At 41.7% G+C, this 10,106-nt stretch overlaps 1 pseudogene; it reads left to right on the top strand.

The window, feature by feature from the left end:
• Positions 1–9,343: 9,343 nt before the first annotated feature.
• Positions 9,344–9,477, top strand: LOC129025607 (U2 spliceosomal RNA; annotated as a pseudogene).
• Positions 9,478–10,106: the final 629 nt, after the last annotated feature.

The raw sequence follows: 10,106 nt of genomic DNA, 5'->3' as shown, positions 1-10,106 counted from the left end.
TGTCTCTCTTTGGAGATTTAGTTTTCAATGGCTCCCACTGCCACACGCCACCACTCATCTATCTACTCATGGCCTCACACAACCTACGCCTTACCACCTCCTCTACCTTTAACTCCCTATCTTTTGACCCCGCCCCCCACCATCACTCTTCATTAGCATTAAACCTTTTGTTTAATGTCACCTCCTCCATAAAGCCTTTCCTGATCCATTCTCAGTTAGATATGATTTCTCCCTCCTCCAATTTTCTATAACAATAACCAATAATTGTCAACTGTTTACTAGATGCTAGACGCTGCCCTCTACTTGTATTAACTAATTTAATCTTTACAGCAACACTATGGACTAAGTATGAGTCCCCATGCTATGAATGGGCACATTGAGGGGCTGGGAAGGTAGGTAACTTGCCCAAGAGTATACAGCTAGTAAGTGGAGAGCCAGGCCTCAAACCTAGGCAGTCGTTTCTAGAGCCCAGGCTCTTAACAATTGCTCTGCTGCCTCTCCTGTAATATTTTTCACTATTAGTGTGGTACTTAAAGTTGTTTAGCACTATAAGTGCTCACGCACACACACACAGAGTTTTGTTTTGTTTAGAGACAAGGTCTCACTCAAGTGATCCTCCATCTCAGCCTCTGGAGTAGCTGGGATCACAGGCACATGCTGTCATGCCCGGCTAATTTTTTTATTTTTTTGTGGAGTCAGAGCCTTTTGATGTTGTCCAGGCTGATCTCTAACTCCTGGATTCAAGGGTTCCTTCCGCCTCGGCCTCCCAAAGTTTTGAGATTACAGGCATGAGCCATGGAGCCCAGCCCTACACGATTTTTTTTTTGAGACCCTGCAGAGGGTCTCCCTCTGCAGCCTTAACCTCGTGGGCTCAAGTGAGAGGCTCTCTCTTGTAGCTGGGACTACAAATCTCTCAAGTAGCTGGGACTACAGGCACGTGTCACCACACCCGGGTAATTTATTTTTTATTTTCTGTAGACATAGGAGTACCTTATGTCAACCAGGCTGGTCTTGAACTCCTGGGCTCCAGCGATCCTTCTGCCTCGGCCTGCCAAAGCATTGGGATTACAGGCATGAGCCACCATGCCCAGCCCTAAACAATCATTTTTAATGATTGTATAAAACTTTAGCATCACTTGAATGTACTATAGTTCTCATTCATTTTGCATCTTATTGCTAGATATTGATGTTGTTTCCATGGTTTTTACTTTTACAAATAAAAATGTGATGCATGGCCAGGCGTGGTGGCTCATACCTGTAATCTCAGCACTTTGGGAGGCCGAGGCAGGCAGATCACCTGAAGTCAGGAGTTCAAGACCAGCCTGACCAACATGGTGAAACTGTAACCTCCCAAGGGGTTCACCTTGCCCGCTGCCTAGACAGAGCCCATTCATCAAGACAGGGGAATTGCAACAGAGAAAGAGTAATTCACGCAGAGCCCACATGTGGGAGACCAGAGTTTTATTACTCAAAGCAGCCTCCCTGACCATTCGGGGAGCAAAGATTTTTGTTTGCTTGTTTTGTTTGTGTTTTTTTGAGACAAAGTCTTGCTCTGTCACCCAGGCTGGAGTGCAGTGGTGCAATCTAGGCTCGCTGCAACCTCCACCTCCTGGGTTCAAGTGATTTTCCTGCCTCAGCCTCCCCAGTAGCTGGGATTACAGGCATATGCCACCACACCTGGATAATTTTTGTATTTTGAGTAGAGACAGGGTTTCACCATATTGGCCAGGCTGGTCTCGAACTCCTGACCTCAGGTGATTTGCCTGCCTCGGCCTCTGAAAGTGCTGGGATTACAGGTGTGAGCCACCATGCCTGGCCGGGGAGCAGAGTTTTTAAGGATAACTTGGTAGGTCGGGGAAAGCCAGTGAGCCAGGAGTGCTGATTGGTCAAGGATGAAATCATAGGGAGTCAAAGCTGTTTTCTTGTGCTGAGTCAGTTCCTGGGTGGGGGCCACAAGATCACATGAGCCAGTTTATTGATCTGGGTGGTGCCAGCTGATTTATCAAGTGCAGGGTCTGCAAAATATCTCAAACACTGATCTTTGGAGCAGTTTAGGGAGGCTCAGAATCTTGTAGCCTCCAGCTGCATGACTCCTAAACCATAATTTCTAATCTTGTGGCTAATGTTAGTCCTACAAAGGCAATCTAGTCGCCAGGCGGGAAGGAGGTCTGCTTTGGGAAAGGGCTGTTACCATATTTGTTTAAACTATAAACTATAAACTACGTTTCTCCCGAAGTTAGTCCAGCCTACGCCCAGGAATGAACAAGAACAGCTTGGAGGTTAGAAGCAAGATGGAGTCAGCTAAGTTAGATCTCTTTCACTCTCTCAGTCATAATTTTACAAAGGCGGTCTCAATCCCTCCCTTTGGGTTTTATAATACCTTAATCTTAAGGTGTAGGCTATGAAGATGGGAAAAGGCCATCAATCACTCTGGCTTCTTCCTGCTGACAGGGGATGTAGTGGGAATGGGAGTGAACCCCAAGGTGAGAAGAGTGGAACTGCTTTACAATTAATTGTCTGAGCATACTCATGCAGGCCTGGTTGAGCTTCCAAGGCTTGTATGGCAAAAACATTAGTGCTCTCATCTATAGTTTTACTACAGTGTTTAAGTGAACAGCCTATTTTACCTTATAAGGTAAATAATGAGTCCTAGGATGAGAAGTACAATTCCCAATTTTAAAAGCAAAAATTTGAAAGCATTAGTTTGGGGACTTCTAACCCACAAACAATTTAGAATTTAGTCTAAACTGCAGAAAAAAACTCAAGAACAGCTAACAACAGTGTACTATAGTTTTTCTTTTGAAGCATAATTTTTCTCTCTCCAGTCCCCATTTTTATTAAAAACAATGTGATAGAACTGATTTGTTTACAAAATAAGCTTTAGTCTTACTGTATGTGGCCTGATTATTTGCAAAAAGTGCAGCAAGAATATTTTTCACTTAGGCTTTTTAAATTGGCTTTGCTAGAACTCTGTTCCATGAAGAATATCAGATAAGACATTTTAAAAGCCGAGCCCAGCCATGGATTTGCACCCTCAAATACCTATGAGTTGGGCAAATTCCTCTCCTCTTGAGGTCCCAAGATAACTTGGGGTTCCTGGGCCTGTTAGAAAGTGACATTCTTTACTTACCACAGGACAGGAACCTTTCACAGGGACTCTGTGTGGATAAGGTATGAGGCAAGATACCTCAATGGGCTTTAATTTGCTCTATAAGTCAACTTTGATTATTTAAAGGAAGCATACCATTCCAGTCAAAGCCTTGGTAAAATAACCAATTTCTCCAATTGTGTCCTGTTACAAAAGAAAACAAATTCTTATTGAATTTATGCAATTAACTATACTGCCATAAATTGAGAATACTCACAAATAGTTTCCAAATTCTGGAGAAATCAGGTAGAGAGGAACAAATATGCTCCAAATTTTGTCCACAGCAGTATATTTTACTCACTTTTTAACAGTTGCAAATAGCTCTAAAGAAATAAGTTCTCTTGACTCTGAAAACAAAGGGTCTAGCAATGTTTAATACATTAGCTCTCTATGAGAGTCCTAGAAGATTGGTTTTTCCTCTATTCCAATAGCTCAATTTTTAAAGTTATCTGAGACCTGCAGAGTCCTATATCTGATTATAAACTGCCTTTTGAAAAGGACCAAAGGAAGACAAAATGTCTGTGGATGACAAAAGTCTATAGCCACTATTAAAGCTACAATTGACTAGGAATTTTGGTTACTTCTGTGGCATACAACAATTTTACATAACAATTATGGTTATTGATAATGTACACTAAATTATATCAACACTATAGAAGTTTCCCGTAATTTTGGAACACATACCAATAACATATTTATAAAAATACAGTCCAAAGAAAACCAAACACCATTCACTCTTCTATTTGAAAGTATTTTTCAATTCTAATTTTACAATCTCCCAGAGTAATTAATCAGAAACTCACATTTAGGAGCACCTGTTAAATTTTATAGCTGATTATAAAATCATCTTTTAAAGAGGACCAAAGTGAGACAACAATTGTCTGTGGATGACAAAAACATTTTAGGGCAGCCACAGTTAAAGGCACAATTGACAAGGAAATTTACCTCTGTGGCACACAGTCGTTTAACGTAATAATTATAATTATTACTGATAACATATACTAAGTCATATTAGAATTATAGCAGTTTTTGGCCGGGTGTGGTGGCTCACACCGTTAATTCCAACACTTTGGGAGGCCGAGGTGGGCAGATCACGAGGTCAGGAGATTGAGATCATCTTGGCCAACATGGTGAAACCCTGTCTCTACTAAAAATACAAAAATTAGCTGGGCATGGCGGCACGTGCCTGTAGTCCCAGCTACTTGGGAGGCTGAGGCAGGAGAATTGCTTGAACCCGGGAAGCAGAGGTTGCAGTGAGCCGAGATTGCGCCACTGCACTCCAGCCTGGTGACAGAGCCAGACTCTGTCTCAAAAAAAAAAAAGAAAGAAAGAAAGAAAGAAAAAAAGAAAGAAAGAATGAATTATAGCAGTTTTACATAATTTTGGAACATATACCAATGACACATTTACACAAATACAGACCAAAGAAAGCCAAACACCATTTCATATTTGACAATGCTTCCTGTACGGTTTTTGTACCAAGTAAGCCAAATGTCATTTTTGGACTTTAGAGGACCTAATATCTAAAATATTAGGTTAGAAAGAGACATAATTTATAATTTGATTTTGGAAAGTTTGTCAAATATCAAATTTTTTTTTTTTTTTTGAGACAGAGTTTCGCTCTTGTTGCCCAGGCTGGAGTGCAACGGCACGATCTCGGCTCACCGCAACCTCCACCTCCCAGATTCAAGCAATTCTCCTACCTCAGCCTCCCGAGTAGTTGGGATTACAGGCATGTACCACCACGCCTGGCTAATTTTGTATTTTTAGTAGAGATGGGGTTTCTCCATGTTGAGGCTGGTCTCGAACTCCTGACCTCAGGTGATCCGCCCACCTTGGCCTCCCAAAGTGCTGGGATTATAGGCATGAGCCACCGTGCCTGGCCTTTAAATAGCAAAGATTTAAAGCACTGGATATCACAAAATAGAATCCCAGGTTACTATAAGTCATTCATTTGACCAAAATGATAACTCCAAAAAATTGTTTAAAAAAAAAAACTTTGGCCTGGCATGGTGGCTCACACCTGTAATCCCAGCACTTTGGGTGGCCGAGGCAGGTGGATCACCTGTGGTCGGGAGTTCGAGACCAGCCTGGCCAACATGGCGAAACCCTGTCTCTACTAAAAATACAAAAAATTAGCCGGGCGTGGTGGTGCACGCCTGTAATCCCAGCTACTCAGGAGGATGAGGCAGGAGAATTGCTTGAACTCGGGAGGTGGAGGTTGCAGTGAGCCGAGATCGTGCCACCACACTCCAGCCTGGGCGACAGAGGGAGACTCCATCTCAAAAAAAAAAAAAAAAAGAAAACCTTTGCTCTGATGAAGGAGACTTAGCTTTCCAAACAAGACCCAATAAAGATAGCATGAGGCTAACTAAATTTGTCTCTTCTCTCTCCTCCCTTTTTTCCCTGCAATTTACTCAAAGAAAGAAATAAAACCCTTTTATTATCTTTTAACATTACATAAAAATCGTCTTCAAAGGAGAAAACCAAATTTCATGTTTGCATTAGTGCATCTTTAATGTTAAGGCTAGTTTTTTAAATAACATTTTATATCTCTATCCAGTTTTAATTAGTTGGACCGTAAGGTAAGGTTTTCATGAACTTTTTAGAACGCTGTACAATTTTCCATCAAAGAGATGCATTTTCTAAGAAAATCCTCTAAGAAACAGGGTTTTCTTAGAAAATTGATGGGCCTGGATTCTGGCCCCACAACAGTATCATTTCAACGTTTTAACCTATGGAAAAAGCTAAATAATTTCTTTTAAATCTTAGCCAACTTGTTTATATCCACAGAATTTTTTTTATAAGACTGACCCTTTACAAACCCTTTTTACTTTGCTTAAAACTTCGGTTTTGTTCTGTTACTCTTTTAGGTTAAAACAATCCTTAAGGCCAGGTGCGGTGGCTCAGGCCTGTAATCCCAGCACTTTGGGAGGCCGAGGTGGGTGGATCACAAGGTCAAGAGATCTAGACCATCCTGGCCAACATGGTGAAACCCCGTCTCTACTAAAAATACAAAAATTAGCTGGGCATGGCGGCACATGCCTGTCGTCCCAGCTACTCGGGAGGCTGAGGCAGGAAAATCGCTTGAACCCGGGGGCGGAGGTTGCAGTGAGCCGAGATCATGCCACTGCACTCCAGCCTGGCGACAGAGGGAGACTCCGTCTCAAAAAAAAGAAAACAAAAAAGACAATCTTTAAAACCCTCTGAACGAGACAAAATTACATTCCCTTTAACAAAAGCCACATTCCCAATGCTTTTACATGTATGTAAAACTGTTTCTCCAGTGTTCTCAATTACATGTTACAATGTTAACTCTTAGCAACTTTTATTTTTAGTGAAAAACCTCATAAGCAAGTAATTTTAATTAGGTACTAGGGGTGGAGCCTAGGACAGACGGAAATGAAGATAAGGTCTGACTCTTTTTAGCATAGCTAGCTGGCATAGCTCTCCATATGTCCCCAGGCCTTATCTATAAACCAATGCTCCAAAGTAGGTAAATCGAACAATTTTCAAAAGTCAAAGAAAGTTTGACCTTAAAGCATTTAGCAAATCTGATATCTGACCTTAATTTAGAACAAATGTCTACATTTTCAAGACATTTTATTTTAATAATAATCTTTAAAACTGTTTTTATTTCCAAAAGATTACTAAAGTCGTGTGAACAAAAAAGCATTAAAGTTTCTATTTTTCTGACAAAATATTTGATTTAAGTGCTTATTTTTCTAAACCAATTAATCAAAGGGTTTTTTGTTTGTTTTTGTTGTTGTTTGTTTGTTTTTTGAGACAGAGTTTCACTCTTGTCGCCCAGGCTGGAGTGCAGTGGCACGATCTTGGCTCACTGCAACCTCCACCTCCCTGGTTCAAGCGATTCTCCTGCCTCAGCCTCCTGAGTAGCTGGGATTACAAGCGTGTGCCACCATGCCCGGCTAATTTTTGTATTTTTAGTAGAGATGGGTTTCACCACGTTGGCCAGCCTGGTCTCAAACTCCTGACCTCAGGTGATTCCCCCCCACCTCGGCCTCCCAAAGTGCAGGGATTACAGGCATGAGCCACCACGCCCGGCAATCAGAGCTCTTTTATATATAAACATCACACACACACACACACAAAATATATACAAATACAGACAGACAGAAGATTCGGCACTTGTAAGAGCCACCGCACCCAGTCTCTATGCATTTTTTAAAGAGTTATTCCTGGCTGGGCGTGGTGGCTCACACCTGTAATTCCAACACTTTAGGAGGCCAAGGCAGGAGGACCACTTGAGCCCTCCTGGGCAACATAGTGTTGCCCAGGCACTATGTCAGCCTGGCAACATAGTGAGACCCCCGTCTCTACAATGAAATTAAAAAAAAATTAGCTGTATGTGTGGGCATGTGCTCATAGTCCCAGCTACTTGGGAGGTGGAGGCGGGAGGATCTCTTGAGCCCAAGAGTTCAAAAGAGTTATTCTTAGGAGTTTTATGCTATTTTTGTCATCATTAATGCATTTTTATTCCATTATATCTTCTAGCTGGTTGTTGCTGGCTTATAGGAAAACTATTGATTGTTATTTGGCCACTTTTTTGAACTCTCTTCTTAAATTTATGAGTGTTTCAATTGATTCCCTTGGGTGTTCTCTTGATAGACAAACAAATTAACTGGAAATAATGGTAATTTCTGTATCTTTTCCAATAGTTAGTCCTAATTTCTTTTTCAAATCTTACAGTATTAGCTACAAGTCAGCTTTTAACATTTACTTGGCCTGGGCCAAGAGTATGATTGGAGGCCTACTTACCACACATCAAGGAACCATGAATTGGAACACAAAGAGAAGCAAGAAAACCTATGCTTGTTACTATTGGGAAACAATCATTGTCATGGAAGAATCTATTGCTCTTGAGACAGAAAGGATTTGACAAGTTAATTTGTCTTTTCTCTCACTAAGCACATCTGCTACTCAGATTTTCCTTGTACTTCTAAGCAGTGTCTGATATCAGCAGCAGCACAACTCACAAAACTTCACGGCTTGTAGATGGATTTGCCTTTTGTTCTAAGTATATAGATTGAGAGATAGGAAGTATTCCCCTTAAGTTTGAATGATGTTAATCATGAGAGTGGAGGTTTAGGATTATGTGGTGTGCTGTACTAACACTAAGTACTAGATCCCAAGTGACACAAGTGCCTGTGTCTTTTTTAATAAATTTGAGTATTTACAATATGAGATATCTTTTAAAGCATGAGCCCTAGGGCAGAAGCCCCTCTTGCCCAGGTCTAAGGATGATACTGGTTATTCAGAACACTATTAAGCACTTGTAAATGGCAGCAGCCTAGCTTTGTCCTTGACTCCAGTGAGAATGCTTTTAGGTAGAAGAAAGCTATAATTTACAGAGGGTTTGGCCAGGCGCAGTGGTTCACGCCTTTAATCCCAGCACTTTGGGAGGCCGAGGCAGGCGGATCACCTGAGGTCAGGAGTTTGAGACCACCCTGTCCAACATGGTAAAACTCCATCTCTACTAAAAATACACACACACACACACACACACACACACACACACAAATTAACTGGGCATGGTGGTGGGCTTCTGTAATCCCAACTACTTGGGAGGCTCAGGAAGAAGAATCACTCGAACCCGGGAGGCAGAGGTTGCAGTGAGCCAAGATCACACCACCCATACTCCAGCCTGGGCGACAGAGTGAGGCTCTGTCTCAAAAAAAAAAAAAAAAAAAATTATGGAGGGTTTATCATGTATCAAGTGCCATTCTAAGTGTTTTGCCTACATAATCTCATTCATTCAATACAGCAACCCCTAAAAGTAGGAACTATTATTATTAGGTTTTGATTTATTATGTAATTTGCTCAAAGTCACATGCCTATATATTCCTGAGCTGGGATTTTTATATTTTTTTAATAAAAATAGGGACAGGGTCTCACCATGTTGCTCAGGCTGGTCTTGAACTCCTGGGCTCAGAGGATCCTCCCACCTGGGCCTGCCAAACTGCCGGGATTATAGGTGTGAGCCACCTCACCCACACATAAACTGAGATTTTAAACCCAGGTTGGTCTGAAACCAAAAGCCCATTTTATTAACTACCATATTTTTACTAACTTCCTTTTTCTCATTTATCATAATGTTGGCTGTTGGTTTGAGATGGATATGCTTTATCTTTACTTGGCTCTAGAGGCAAAATAGAATACTGGATTTTTTTTTTTATCGCTTCTCGGCCTTTTGGTTAAGATCAAGTGTAGAATACTGGATTTTTTATTTTTATTTTTTTCCAGATGGAGTCTTGCTCTGTTGCCCAGGCTGGAATGTAGTGGCACGATCTCGTCCCACTGCAACCTCTACCTCCCGGGTTCAACCAGTTCTCTTGCCTCAGCCTCCCAAGTAGCTGGGATTACAGGCACCCACCACCGTGCCTGGCTAATTTTTGCATTTTTAGTAGAGATGGGGTTTCACCATGTTGGCCAGGCTGGTCTTGAACTCCTGACCTCAGGTGATCCACCCACCTCGGCCTCCCAAAGTGCTGGGATTACAGGTGTGAGACACTGTGCCCCGCCAGAATACTGGATTTTTTACTTTATCTTGGAACTGAGCTGAGATCCAATACTTGATTCCCACAAAGGGGCGGCCTTCTTTATTGTCTGTTAAGGCCTAAGAAATTCTGCTGTTTTCTGTCTCATTCCTTACATCCTAATGTGTAGATTCTTGTAGTTTTTTGCTTAAACTATAAAGGTCTCTGGGTGGTGAGTGCACCAGGGGTCACCAATTCACATGCCTACAAGGGGTGAGGAATAAATGCATAAACCTGGTGAGATATTGGGCAATAGATATTAAGTTTTTTGGATTGTGACTCCTGAATACTCTGGAAATTCTGGGTTGACCACTAATTAGGCCACCAGTTATAGTGCAGACCATCATGTACTCTCTTCAGTGGTTCTCAGGATGTGGTCTGAGAACCCCAAGCGGTCTATT

Source organism: Pongo pygmaeus, chromosome X, assembly GCF_028885625.2.
Source record: "Pongo pygmaeus isolate AG05252 chromosome X, NHGRI_mPonPyg2-v2.0_pri, whole genome shotgun sequence".
Lineage (NCBI taxonomy): Eukaryota > Metazoa > Chordata > Mammalia > Primates > Hominidae > Pongo > Pongo pygmaeus.
The sequence above is the reverse complement of the archived record's forward strand: the minus strand, read 5'-3'. Positions and strand labels throughout refer to the sequence as shown.